Consider the following 14,710-nt stretch of genomic DNA (forward strand, 5'->3'; position numbering starts at 1 on the left):
GGATGAGAATGGAGTTTTTTGCGTGGATGATGATGTTTCTTTCGTTGCCTGTGATTGAGTCGTAGTCTGAGGCGAAGTCTAGTGCTTGAGTCAGTAGGTCTTGCGTGATGGAAGGGTAAAATTCCTCGATATCAAAGGAGATAAAGTTGTGCTGTTGTTTGTCTTGGATGTTGTTGAACCATTTGATTACTGCTGCTGTAATTCTCCATTGGTTGAGTGGTGTTTTGTCCTTGATTTTTGTGTTGACTCTGTCCAGGATTATTTTGCTGATTTTTCCTATTTCAGATTTAGTTGGGTTTATTAGTCGGCATGTTGGGTTATTTGCGAAGTTGGGTTTGTGGTCCATCAATGTGATGAAGGCTTCCTTGTTGGCTGTGGCGTCCACCCTGTCCTCGATGTCCAGTTCAGCCGCGATCCTTTTATTTTCCAGGTGGATGTTCTGTAAGGTGTTGGGTTGCGCTTTTTTGTATGATTTGATGATGCTTCTGTCCAGTAAGGTGTGGTGTTCTGGTATGTCCATTCTGTAGAAGTTTGTGGTTTTATCGGCAGCTATGATGAGGTTGTTTACTTTCTTGATGCGCTCCTTGTCATTTTTCAGCTTGGTGAGGAGTGGGTTGCGGATTGGCTTGAATTTGACTGATTGTATCATTTTGAGCATGTCGTTCTCAAAATCCTTTAGTTCCTCAACTGTGGGTGGGTTCTTGGTAGATTTGAATCCGTAAGTTTTCTTTTGCGTTCCTTTTGTTTCAGGGTGGAGGAAAAAATGTGCTTTCCACCGCATTCTTCTTAGGAAGTGTTCCGTCTTTTCTATGAGCCTTAGCTTGTAGTCATTCTGCGCGGGTATGGGAATGTTCTTCGTGGAGTAGTCGATGTTGAATTTTTCCATTTCTGATCGTCGTACAGTGCTCAACAAATGTCAATTTGGAGCGGAGTATATGTCTTAATAAGGTTATCCAAAAAATAGTGCTCGATACCGTAGTAGAGCGCAATATATGTATGTGTGGGGAAAAAAAAATCACAAGACTATTTCATCTCTACAGGCCTGTTTCATGAGGGGGGGTACCCTCAATCATCAGGAGATTTTAATGGGAGCATTCGCATACCATGGTTTATATAGGGCACAGAGTGGGTGGGTACAGGCTGGCCTAGGGGCGTGGTGATTGGCTCATGTGTTACCTAGGAGGTGTTTCCGTCTATGGCGGCATGCTGTTACAATTTCGCTGCGCTTGTTGAGGGATGACAGGTCTGGACGGTAAATAATAAACAGTTTCTCTTTCAAGCATAGGTTGCATCTTTTATTACCACTATTGTAAGGTGTGCTGGATGCAAGAATTTGCCATGTTATTGAATATTCAACATTATTGTCTTTGAGGTCCCAAATGTGTTTGCTGAGTTCTGTGGTATTTCGCAGGTTTTTGTTCCTGAAAGAAGCCTTGTGATTGTTCCATCTGGTTTTGAATTCTCCCTCGGTTAATCCTACATATGTGTCGGATGTGTTAATGTCCTTGCGTATTACCTTAGATTGGTAGACAACTGATGTTTGTAAGCACCCCCCGTTGAGAGGGCAATCAGGTTTCTTTCGACAGTTACAGCCTTTGTTGGTTTTGGAGTCGCTCTGTCTGGGGGCCGACGGCTCATTTGCAATTGTTTTGTTGTGGTTTGAGATGATTTGTCGTATATTGTTCATGCAGCTGTAGCTCAATTTAATGTCGGCCAGCCTGTACCCACCCACTCTGTGCCCCATATAAACCATGGTATGCGAATGCTCCCATTAAAATCTCCTGATGATTGAGGGTACCCCCCCTCATGAAACAGGCCTGTAGAGATGAAATAGTCTTGTGATTTTTTTTCCCACACATACATATATATATATATATATATATATATATATATATATATATATATATATATATATATATATATACATACATACATACATACATACATACATACATACATACATACATACATACATACCAGTGACGTGCAGTCACTAGAGGCAGGTGAGGCAGGGCCTCACCTGCCATCATGGAAAGAAAAAAAAAGTAAAAAGAAAAAAAAAAAATTAAATTGTTATATGTATCCAGTGATTATACTATAAAGTTATTTTCCATTTAACTTCACCAGTTTTAGATTATTTTTATTCAAAATCGCTGAATTTTCACATTTGCCGTTCAAATACTGAAAAGAGACGGTGCGGTGAACAGCAACCAGTTGAGGCACGTCAATCAGTGCCGCAACATGGATTGCGCAATGACTCGACTAACTGCTGGCCTGCTGTGCAGTGAGACTGTATTGCTATATGAACTATATTATACATTTCCATAGTTTAATTAGCTGAGGTATATAATGTACAGTGTATTTTGTCAACAACTGTTTGTGTGTAAAGTATTTCTTGTGCTGAGCGATCATAAAACGGCTGCAAAAGACGCACTGGCTGAGGCTCGCCTCCTGCACCCCCGCCGTAGAATTGTTATATCAACTAAAGCCCACACTTAAACATTCCACGTGCAAGATTGAATCTATTTAAAAAAAATGTTTCATAAGAAGCCAAAAAGTGCAAAAACAATAATGTTGGTGTTGGAGGAGTTGTGAATGACTGCAGGGACACAACATTAGATACACCCGCAGACTGCAGGTGTACCTAATTCACAACTCCTCCAACACGAACATTATTGTTTTTGCACTTTTTGGCTTCTTATTAAATAACTTTTGTAACCTATTTTCATGGGCTTTCCTTTTTGTGATGTTAAGTTGCTGTTATGCGCTGTTAAACAGTATATGCCTTGAGCGCTTATTTTGAAGGCGCTAAAAGCGGAAGTGATGTCACGTTGCGGAGGTTTTTGAAAGAAGGTAAATAAAGTGGTCCTCGTGTAAACTGGAGCCTCCGTGTTTGTTATTTTGTAGTTTCATACAGTATAGGCGACATTTATAAACCCTCGGTTTCACTTTTTTAAATAGATTCAATCTTGCACGTGGAAAATTTAAGTGAGGGCTTTAGTTGATATAACACACCCGTTCATTAATCCAGCACAACAGCGTCGCACGGACTTAATTTATAAGTAAAGGTAAGACCATAATAACGTTTTTTTTATTAAATGTGCTTTTTTGTGTGCTACAGTTTGTATGTGTAAAGTTAAAGTTAAGTTAAAGTACCAATGATTGTCACACACACACTAGGTGTAATGAAATTTGTCGTCTGCATTTGACCAATCCCCTTGTTCACCTCCTGGGAGGTGAGGGGAGCAGTGGGCAGCAGCGGCGCCGCGCCCGGGAGTCATTTTTGGTGATTTAACCCCCAATTCCAACCCTTGATGCTGAGTGCCAAGCAGGGAAGAATGCTGGTATGAGCTTTTAAACATAACCCGTTAACTGCTGCCAATCAAATGGTGAATAAGATACTCTTTAGGGTTCATATTGTGAGGAACTCGCATGGCTGCCGTTTGTGTGACCCCAAGATGCAAGAACCAGGAGGAGGATGAGCAGGTAAGATGATTTTAATAATAAAACAACAGAGAAATGTAGCAGTCTTGCATACAACAGTTCCTAACACAGTCTATCGTCGAGCACTGAGGAGTGCTCGAGTGAAAACATAAATAGACATGTGCTGATTGGCAGCAGGTGTGGACCGGCTGCCAATCAACGGCAGGTGAGGAGAAAACAGTGCTCAGCGGAACCAACAGGAAATATAACAAAATAAGAGCACTGACAGGAAGTAAATACAAAAACATGGAAACAAACCGAAATGAAGTGACAGATCGTCACAGGACCCCCCCCTCAAGGAACAGATTCCAGATGTTCCCTGGAAACAAGAACGGAAATAAGTCCAAAAATTACGGGAGGGAGGAGGGAGGACATGGCGGAGGGTCGCCAGGCCAAGTGTCCCCGCAGCCAGCGAGGGAAAGTCAGGTGGCGGCGACGCGTTGACCGCCGCTGGAACTGGCGAGGCGGGCGACCACGGAACGGCCACATTAGTGGCCGACAAGGAGGCGGAAGCGCGTGGTACCTGAGCACCAACAGCTGCGAAGGTCCACACGCAGGTTCTGCAGATCGCTGCCGACAGCGCGGATGAAGTCCATAACACCGCCACATATTTGGCGGATGAGGAGGAGGTCGCGCAGCCAGTGACGATGATGATGACCATGAAGATGGCGGCGCCCTGCGAAAGCCCGCCAGAGACGATGTGGTTGTGGGTGGATCCGCTGCCGACCAGGAAGATGGCGGTGTCATGCGGAGTCCCACCGGTGACGCGGAAGATGTCCGCGCAGTGCGAAGGCGCGCCAGAAAAGATGAAGGTGGCGGCGCCGTGGAAAGAGACGATGATGTCTCCGTGGGAGGAGACGATGGCGGGGATGACAGCGGCGTGTGCTTGGCTGCACTGCTGCTGGTAGTAGCCCCCCCTCCACTAGGCGGATGCCAGACGCCGTCCACCACTGGGAGAAGGAGTTCTAGGTTTTTTATGTCCCTCGGTGCGAAAACCAGGGACGGGCGGAAGGGGGCCAGGAGGAGGGAAAACGACACGTCCCTCGCCGAGTCCCAGCAGGAGGCCAGGAAGGACATCACGTTGGGCTCCACTGGAGCCTTCGCCGGACTGGCAGGATGAGCGGGAGATGGAAGGGATAGCAGCTGTGGTGCAGCTGCTAGCTGCCTTGGAGCAGGAACGGGTGATGGGCACTCAGCCGGTGTTGGTCGTCGTGGCGCCGCGACCGGAGTAAGACGCGGGGCTGCGACTGGCGTGCGACGCGGTGTGGGAACCGGTGGTCGACGCGCTGGCACAGGCGATTGCCGTGGAGCCGGGACAGGATGCACAGCAGGCGACGGGGAAGATGGCGGCAGTGGCCGCGCCGGTCGGAGATCCGGAACCGGCGGCCGAGCCGGGAAGAGCGAAGGCGGCGGTGGCCTAGCCGGTCGGAGAGCCGGAACCGGCGGCCGAGCCGGGAGGAGCAAAGGGGGCGGTGGCCTCGCCGGTCGGAGAGCCGGAACCGGCGGTCGAGGCGGAGAGGGAAGGTCCGAGCCTGCTGTGGGCTGGGACCGCACAAACCTGGCTTTTAAGTCCTCCAAAAATTGTGCGGTCCAGAAGGTCGGCTGTGCATCGCCGACAGGGGTTCTCGCGAGGACACAATCTTCTGGCTCGACGATACTGTGAGGAACTCGCATGGCTGCCGTTTGTGTGACCCCAAGATGCAAGAACCAGGAGGAGGATGAGCAGGTAAGATGATTTTAATAATAAAACAACAGAGAAATGTAGCAGTCAGTTGACGGCGTGGCGCAGTGGCAGAGTGGCCGTGCGCGACCCGAGGGTCCCTGGTTCAATCCCCACCTAGTACCAACCTCGTCATGTCCGTTGTGTCCTGAGCAAGACACTTCACCCTTGCTCCTGATGGGTGCTGGTAGCGCCTTGCATGGCAGCTCCCTCCATCAGTGTGTGAATGTGTGTGTGAATGGGTAAATGTGGAAGTAGTGTCAAAGCGCTTTGAGTACCTTGAAGGTAGAAAAGCGCTATACAAGTACAACCCATTTATTATTTATTTAGTCTTGCATACAACAGTTCCTAACATAGTCTATCGTCGAGCACTGAGGAGTGCTCGAGTGAAAACATAAATAGACATGTGCTGATTGGCAGCAGGTGTGGACCGGCTGCCAATCAACGGCAGGTGAGGAGAAAACAGTGCTCAGCGGAACCAACAGGAAATATAACAAAATAAGAGCACTGACAGGAAGTAAATACAAAAACATGGAAACAAACCGAAATGAAGTGACAGATCGTCACACATATGTTTGTAAATCTGACTGTGATGAAGTCAGTGCCTCACCAGCCATCAACCCAGGGCCGGCCCGTGGCATAGGCCGTATAGGCAAATGCTAAGGGCGCCGTCCATCAGGGGGCGCCACGCCAGTGCCACAAATGTTGGAGAAAAAAAATAAATAAATAAAAAAAAGTTGGTACTATTATTTCTAAATACAAAAAATAATCCCACGTTAATTAAAATGCAAAGTAAAGCCTATTTAATAGAAATATTATTTGTTACAACATTACGCCCCCCCCGCACGGTGCGCCCCCTCCCTTCCCGTATCATGACTCTTTTTGGACGTCACCACATCAAAAAATCAACACAAGATGTCAAAACGGCCAAAACTGTCAGGTGCCCAGGGAAGAAAAAAGAGAAAAGAAGAGGAGGAGAAACGAGAAAAGACAGAGGTAGCAGGTAGGTAACGTTAGCCTACATGAAATTATTTGTCTGTTACAGAATATGATAGTAACCTGGCTTTTTAGCATTAAGCTAATGTTACATGATTCGGCAATTGCTAATCAATAAATAGCTAGTTCTGTTTTAACTTTGGGTTAATATTGTGGAGGGGGCTAAATTGTTATGGAAAATAATAATGTAACGTTAGGTAATTACAGTACTCCCACCTTACATTCCTCAGGGACATTTGTATTAGATCTTTTAAGCAGGTGTTTTTTGTTTACATTGTTATTGCCTTCTGGTTAGCTAATGTTTGCCCTGCAGGTAATAGTCACTTTTCCACCCCTTTATATATTAGGTATAGTTGTAAGTAAAAAAAAAAAAGGTCAAAGACAAAGCTATTCGGTTTCTTGTGAGTATATACACTTCACAGCCGATGTGGGGGGGCGCCACCTAAAATCTTGCCTACGGCGCCAGATTGGTTAGGGCCGGGCCTGCATCAACCTCACGTATACATACAGGTAAAAGCCAGTAAATTAGAATATTTTGAAAAACTTGATTTATTTCAGTAATTGCATTCAAAAGGTGTAACTTGTACATTATATTTATTCATTGCACACAGACTGATGCATTCAAATGTTTATTTCATTTAATTTTGATGATTTGAAGTGGCAACAAATGAAAATCCAAAATTCCGTGTGTCACAAAATTAGAATATTGTGTAAGGCTAATACAAAAAAGGGATTTTTAGAAATGTTGGCCAACTGAAAAGTATGAAAATGACCCTGGATCTCAGGAAACAGAGTGGACCGACACCAGCAGATGACATGGCACCCCAAACCATCACTGATAGTGGAAACTTTACACTAGACTTCAGGCAACGTGGATCCTGTGCCTCTCCTGTCTTTCTCCAGACTCTGGGACCTCGATTTCCAAAGGAAATGCAAAATTTGCTTTCGTCAGAAAACATGACTTTGGACCACTCAGCAGCAGTCCAGCTGGTGTCGGTCCACTCTGTTTCCTGAGATCCAGGGTCAACGCAGCCGTCTACCAGCAAGTTTTAGAGCACTTCATGCTTCCTGCTGCTGACCTGCTCTATGGAGATGGAGATTTCAAGTTCCAACAGGACTTGGCGCCTGCACACAGCGCAAAATCTACCCGTGCCTGGTTTACGGACCATGGTATTTCTGTTCTAAATTGGCCCGCCAACTCCCCTGACCTTAGCCCCATAGAAAATCTGTGGGGTATTGTGAAAAGGAAGATGCAGAATGCCAGACCCAAAAACGCAGAAGAGTTGAAGGCCACTATCAGAGCAACCTGGGCTCTCATAACACCTGAGCAGTGCCAGAAACTCATCGACTCCATGCCACGCCGCATTAACGCAGTAATTGAGGCAAAAGGAGCTCCAACCAAGTATTGAGTATTGTACATGCTCATATTTTGCATTTTCATACTTTTCAGTTGGCCAACATTTCTAAAAATCCCTTTTTTGTATTAGCCTTAAGTAATATTCTAATTTTGTGACACACGGAATTTTGGATTTTCATTTGTTGCCACTTCAAATCATCAAAATTAAATGAAATAAACATTTGAATGCATCAGTCTGTGTGCAATGAATAAATATAATGTACAAGTTACACCTTTTGAATGCAATTACTGAAATAAATCAAGTTTTTCAAAATATTCTAATTTACTGGCTTTTACCTGTACATACATACATACATACATACATACACAGTATATGTATACACATATATACAAACATAATATATATATATACACACATATGTATAATATGTATACATATATAATATATATACACATATGTATAAAATATATATACACATATATTTTCATATACGTTTGTACATATACATACACACACACATATATATACATATACACACACACATACTGTACATACATACATACATACATACATACATATAAACGTTAGGTCAGGAAAAAACACAGAGGCTATTTAATCCCTACAAGCCTGTTTCGCAGGTTTCCCTGCCCTTCAGGGGATTGTTTTCTAAAAAAAATAAAAAATAAAAATAAATTAATAAATCCCCTGAAGACCAGGGAAACCTGCAAAACAGAATGTTCTAACTAACAATTAATAATGATACACGTAGTCACTTATAATACAAAGCTGACACAATCTGTTTTTATCTTCTTTTTTTTTTTTAATATAAAAAATATCACTAAGGCCCCCGCATACTTGGACTTTTTATTATGTGGCCCTCGGTGGAAAAATCTGGACACCCCTGAACCAAAGTATCACAATTATCGATATCTTGATTTGACGATCGATATTGGACTATAAAGAGCTGGTATTGGCGGGATCGATATTTCAGTATCGATCTGCACAATTACATATTTACAGTTTCTCATTGCAACGTGTCCAAAAAGGAGTAGGAAGAAGCTGAGCTTATCTCATCCCTTTTCAGTTTCATAGCAATTTTCAACACGTTCGCTCACTTCCAGTGCTCAATTTGCAGCACAAAAAATAGTGAACAATATAAATAAATACAAGAGTAAATAATAAATAAGGTTGTCATAAATAAAGAGTTGAGTAAATTGAGATTCACATAATGAGATGAATGAGATTATATTTTATTCAATAAGGTTCAAAATTGTGATCAGGATTTTCTTCCTTGTGCTTCGTAAACATTTTTAAACCGATTGGTTTCTTAAATATTAGACAATATTTCTACTTTGTTTGACTTCTTTGCTTAATCCATTCCATAATAAAACTGCCATGCCAAAGGTTTTAAGTTTTGTACATGCATACAAGTGTTAAGTGACATTTTTCTCTAAGGTTATAGTTCTCCTCTTTTGTTGTACATTTTTAGGTGGCATGTTAAAATAATAATAAAAATTTTTTTGTCTATAATTTTAGCAATTTGCAAATGCACTAAAGTATTGAATTTCAGTATTTTTTTATTTAATAAATACAATTATGTTTTATTCTAACTGACCTTTTTTGTAACTCAGTCAGTGAATTAGTGTACTTTTGTACTTATTTCCCCATATTTTTGCACAGTAACTCAAATGTGGTAACATGAGCAAGCATGTGTAATAATGTTTGGTCTAGAATAGTGTTTATTATCCGTAAGGCCGGGCAGCACGGTGGAACAGGGGTTGCTGCGTCTGCCTCACAATACGAAGGTCCTGGGTTCGATCCTGTGCCCGGGATATTTTTGTGTGGAGTTTGCATGTTCTCCCCGTGACTGCGTGGGTTCCCTCCGGGTACTCCGGCTTCCTCCCACCCCCAAAGACATGCAACTGTGGATAGGCTGATTGGCAACACTAAATTAGTGTGTGAATGTGAGTGTGAATGTTGTCTGTCTGTCTGTGTTGGCCCTGCGACGAATTGGCGACTTGTCCAGGGTGAACCCCGCCTTCCGCCCGGGTACAGCTGAGATAGGCTCCAGCGAACCCCCGTGACCCCAAAAAGATACAAGCGGTAGGAAATGGATGGATGGATGGCCCGGGCCAATTTTGGGGACGTAAAGGCATCTTTCTCAGCTTTGGTCCAATGGGTTGTGATACACTTTTCCACCACTTGTGGCAGTAATGACAATATCAAACAAACAGAAGTCTGGAGCTAAAGTCATAGATAAGTTTCTTTAGCGCAAAAATTATGACCAAAGTGGTGATGGTGCATTTTCATTTGCACTTTAATTTTATTATTATTATTATTATTATTTTATTTAAAACTGCAGTATTCTTCTTTTGCAGTATATTTGATTAGTATTTATTTCTATAATCAGCCTGACCTAAGCCTTGATAAAAATCTTTGTGATTACCACATGATCATTTGACACATGTTATCCAGTTAAACTGTAAGTAGATTGTAGTGATGGGTCCGGCAACACCGATGCATCGGCGCATGCGTCGAGCTCATAGAGCAAAACCCTGTGTCGGTGCGCGTATCGCTTTTAGAAAGTCACGTGACCGATCATGAGCTGTTTTGGTAATGTGACCGATACGCGAACTGTGTCGCACTGACGCCTCCTCTGTGCCCTGTGAGCGGGTCTTTTCTACAGCCGGAGAAATAAGAGAAATCGTCTAAAATCTAATATGTCGGAAAAACTTTTTTTTTTTTTTTTAAATAAAAATGTGTAAAAAAATTTAACTAAAAAAATTCCCAGTCCACAATCATCCACAACACGTTCTCTTAGATTTCCATGTTATGATACATGTTCACATTATTTATTGACTGTATCTAAAAAAGATAAAAATATATTTTTATTTAAATGAAGATGTGAAATAATCCTAAATGAAATACAATGACTTGGTTTATATTATTATTGTATATACTAGGGCAGGGGTCACCAACGCGGTGCCCGCGGTCACCAGGTAGCCCGTAAGGACCAGATGAGTCGCCCGCTGGCCTGTTCTAAAAATAGCTCAAAGAGCAGCACTTACCAGTGAGCTGCCTCTATTTTTTAAATTTTATTTATTTACTAGCAAGCTGGTCTCGCTTTGCTCGACATTTTTAATTTTAAAAGAGACAAAACTCAAATAGAATTTGAAAATCCAAGAAAATATTTTAAAGACTTGGTCTTCACTTGGAATAAGCTGTAGAAAATGGATGGATGGATGGGTCTTCACTTGTTTAAATAAATTCATTTATTTTTTACTTTGCTTCTTATTACTTTTAGAAATACAATTTTAGAGAAAAAATACAACCTTAAAAATGATTTTAGGATTTTTAAACAAATATACCTTTTTACCTTTTAAATTTCTTCCTCTTCTTTCCTGACAATTTAAATCAATGTTCAAGTATTTTTATTTATTTTTTTATTGTAAAGAATAATAAATATTTTAGCTTCTGGTTTTTTGACGAAGAATATTTGTGAAATATTTCTTCAAACTTACTATGATTAAAATTCAAAAAAATTATTCTGGCAAATCTAGAATATCTGAATCAAATTTAAATCTTATTTCAAAGTATTTTGAATTTCTTTTAAAATTTTTGTTCTGGAAAATCTAGAAGAAATACTGATTTGTCTTTGTTAGAAATATAGCTTGGTCCAATTTGTTAAATATTCTAACAAAGTGCAGCTTGGATTTTAACCAATTTAAAACATGTCATCAAAATTCTAAAATGTATCTTAATCAGGAAAAATTACTAATGATGTTCCATAAATTCTTTTTTTAATTTTTTCAAAAAGATTCAAATTAGCTAATTTTTCTCTTCTTTTTGTTGGTTGAATTTAGAATTTTAAAAAGTCAAAATTGAAGATACACTATGTTTCAAAATTTTATTTTAATTTTTTTCGTGTTTTCTCCTCTTTTAAGCCGTTCAATTAAGTGTTTTTTCATCATTTATTCTCTACAAAAAACCTTCCGTAAAAGGGAAAAAAAATGTACGACGGAATGACAGACAGAAATACCCATTTTTTTATATATATATAAATGTATTTATTTAGCTATTCTTGTTTAAATCACACTTACGTGTAACTTACAAATGACAATATATTTATTTATTTAAGTGTGTATCAAACTGGTAGCCCTTCGCATTAATCAGTACCCAAGAAGTAGTTTTTGGTTTCAAAAAGGTTGGTGACTCCTGTACTAGGGCATAAAATCAGTGTCAGTTGAGTCGGTCCATAGGTTGCCTGTAGGGATTTTTAATGTCCAGCAGATGTCAGTATTTAGTGACACAGTATCGACACGGTATCAATACAGTTTTGCAATGTGTCAAAACGCTTCATGACGCCTCATCAACCCATCACTAGTAGATTGGATATAATTAAATATATTATTCATATATATTATGATTAAATATATCACACTATTAACTACAAACATTTGTACATCCACTCGACATCCATTGCACCGGTAAGCTATAAAGAGCTAAGAAATCTACAAACTAAAGCACTCCAAGAGGAGGGAAAAAAGGAAGGCAAAGCACTATGCAATCAGCTAAAAAAAAACTGACCTATAACCTTTAGCAAATCAAAATCACTCTTCTTCAGAGGGTGCAAAGAAATCAAGGAATAAGGCGAGGCAATACTTAACAACTTGGGACAAGACTGTGGAAGACGGCTGGCGGTACACGACGAGACGATATACTCTGGCAACAAGACAGGGCAAGACGAGGACTATATACACATGAGGGAGGGTGACACAGCTGGGCACAATCAGGCAATCAAGAGAGACATCAGACCAGTGACACAGGAGGAAAAGCAAGTGGCCTGAAACGAGAGGAGGATTCGATTTTCAACATAAAACAGGAAGTTTGCCAGACAACCTCAAAACAGGACTTCCCTTACCGCTGTGTGACAAAATTTGGTTTATTTTAAAATTAAAGTACAGTTCACAAAAGCTGTTGGTACTGTTCCGTAAAAACCCTTATGCATGATATTTATGAAAACACCAAGGCAAAATAATTACAAAGACGCCCTAACACGCTGTCTGGATTCAATTATACTTAAAAAAAAATGTATAATATGTAAATAAAATATGTTCAAATCCATCTTGGTGGTGGCTTAAGACTTTAAATACGGTACAATATACCGCAGACAAACATTATGCCTCGAATTCCATTACAAAAAAAATGTGCACTTTTTTTAGGACCGGGCATGAAAAACCTGCAAAGGCCATATTGAAATTGCTTTGTTTATTATCATCCTACCACTTCGATCGCAATTTATGAGGCCAACTCAACTCAGGTCCGGTGAAAAATGTTATACTTTTGGGCGCCCGAACACAAAATTTAAATGTGACTCAGCAGCGCCCCCTTGACATTTTTAAAAAATTACCACCCTTTCCAGTATTTACACACAGCTATATCCAAGGCTACTTTGAGTCATGGTACCGATTAAAAGTCATACCCAGATTGCAGAGGAGTACAAATGTGGCCACATCCAGCATACATATATTGGTTACGGGAAGTTAGCATACAGGCCAACACTTTCTGGTGTGCTATGGTTCTGGTATGGCTTCTATTAGTCACTATTATTTAATAGGCTATTGCAGATTATAAATCTAAAATCTGCAGATTGGACTGGCAGATGTGACCCTCAGGGACTTCAAGGGGTTAGGGTCAGCCATAATCCTAACCCACATAGGTTAATAGGTGGGCAGTAATTAGAGACAGCTATATCCAAGGCTACTTTGAATCATGGTACCGTGTTCAAAAAATAATAATAAAATAAGTTGAAACCATGAGTGGTACATTGAATAGTGATGGCTCTGGCTCGAATCAATCTACCATCAACACTCTTGTGAAAACATGTACAATTTTTGTTGAATGAGAATATGATTGCTTGTATTGCTACCTGTAGGTTAACATAACCTTGTCTAAAGCATTTATACATTAGTTACAGGAAGATAGTACACACGCTAACCCACTCTAGTGTGCTATGGTTCTGTTACGGCTTCTCTTAGAAGCAAGTTTGTTCACTATTATTTATTAGGCTATTATAGATTAAAAGTATATTGTCATACTACTTCTGCAAATAGAGCTGTCAGATGTGACATCTGCAGACCCTCAGGGACTTCAGGGGTTGACCCTCTCTTAGTAGATTGATCATTAGGCGGGCAGTAGTTAGAGACAGCTATATCCAAGGCTACTTTGAATCATGGTACCGTGTAAAATGCATAACCAGATTGCAGAGGTGTATAATGTACAAAGATGGCCTCTGTGAACCGATACTGCATTGCTACGAATAAATAAAAGTCGATTGTACAACACTTAGAACTTTTAGCATATCAGTATGTGGAATTAAATTATGGAATGGATTAAGTAAAGAAGTTAAAAATTGTACTCATATGATCCAGTTCAAGAGGTTGTTCAAAATAATAGTGCTTACAAAGTACAAAGAAGAAGAATTATGAGATATATTTCCAACCTTATTGGAAATAAGATATTCTTCATCTCAGTATGTTAATAATGATTTTATTAATTAATTGAATATTACAAAACTGTTGTGTATACTAATTCATATATGTTATTTTATTACATAAAAAGGTCAGTAAATGATTCTATATATTTTTTAAACGCTCTGAAGTGGGAAAGGGGTAGGATTAAATAAGCTTTGCTTCTTCCTACTCCTTTTCGGGCATGATGTAAAATGAAACGATATGAAATTGTGTGATGTATTATGCTGTAAGTGTGTTCATGTTCGAAATAAACAAAAGAAAGAAAGAAAGAAAGAAACCATGAGTTACAGTAGTACCTCTATAAACATTCATACATTGTTTATGAGAAGTTGGCCTACAGGCTAAACCACACTGGTGTGCTATGGTTCTGGTACGCCATCTGATAATAGCAATTTTGTTCAATATTATTTAGTAGGCTAGTATAGATTAACAATTTAAAGTCATACTACTAATGCTGATAGGGCTGTCAGATGTGACTTGGCCAAGGCTACTTTGAATCATGGTACCACGTAAAAGTCATACCCAGTTTGCAGAGGAGTACAAACTACAAATTTGGCCGCTGCGAACCCATAATGCATTGCTACGAATAAATAAAAGTTGAAGCCACGAGTTACAATGGT

General features: G+C 40.4%; 1 protein-coding gene across 1 annotated transcript in view; it reads right to left on the reverse strand.

Annotated features, from left to right (window-relative positions):
* Positions 1 to 12,284, reverse strand: part of LOC133579562 (uncharacterized) — a 96,188-nt gene extending 83,904 nt beyond the window's left edge. The window contains exon 1 of the mRNA XM_061934055.1: positions 12,225 to 12,284. The gene's annotated coding sequence lies outside the window, so the exon portion shown is untranslated. The remainder of the gene's footprint in view (positions 1 to 12,224) is intronic.
* Between the last annotated feature and the right edge of the window lie 2,426 nt (positions 12,285 to 14,710).

This window comes from Nerophis lumbriciformis, linkage group LG03 (assembly GCF_033978685.3).
Source record: "Nerophis lumbriciformis linkage group LG03, RoL_Nlum_v2.1, whole genome shotgun sequence".
Lineage (NCBI taxonomy): Eukaryota > Metazoa > Chordata > Actinopteri > Syngnathiformes > Syngnathidae > Nerophis > Nerophis lumbriciformis.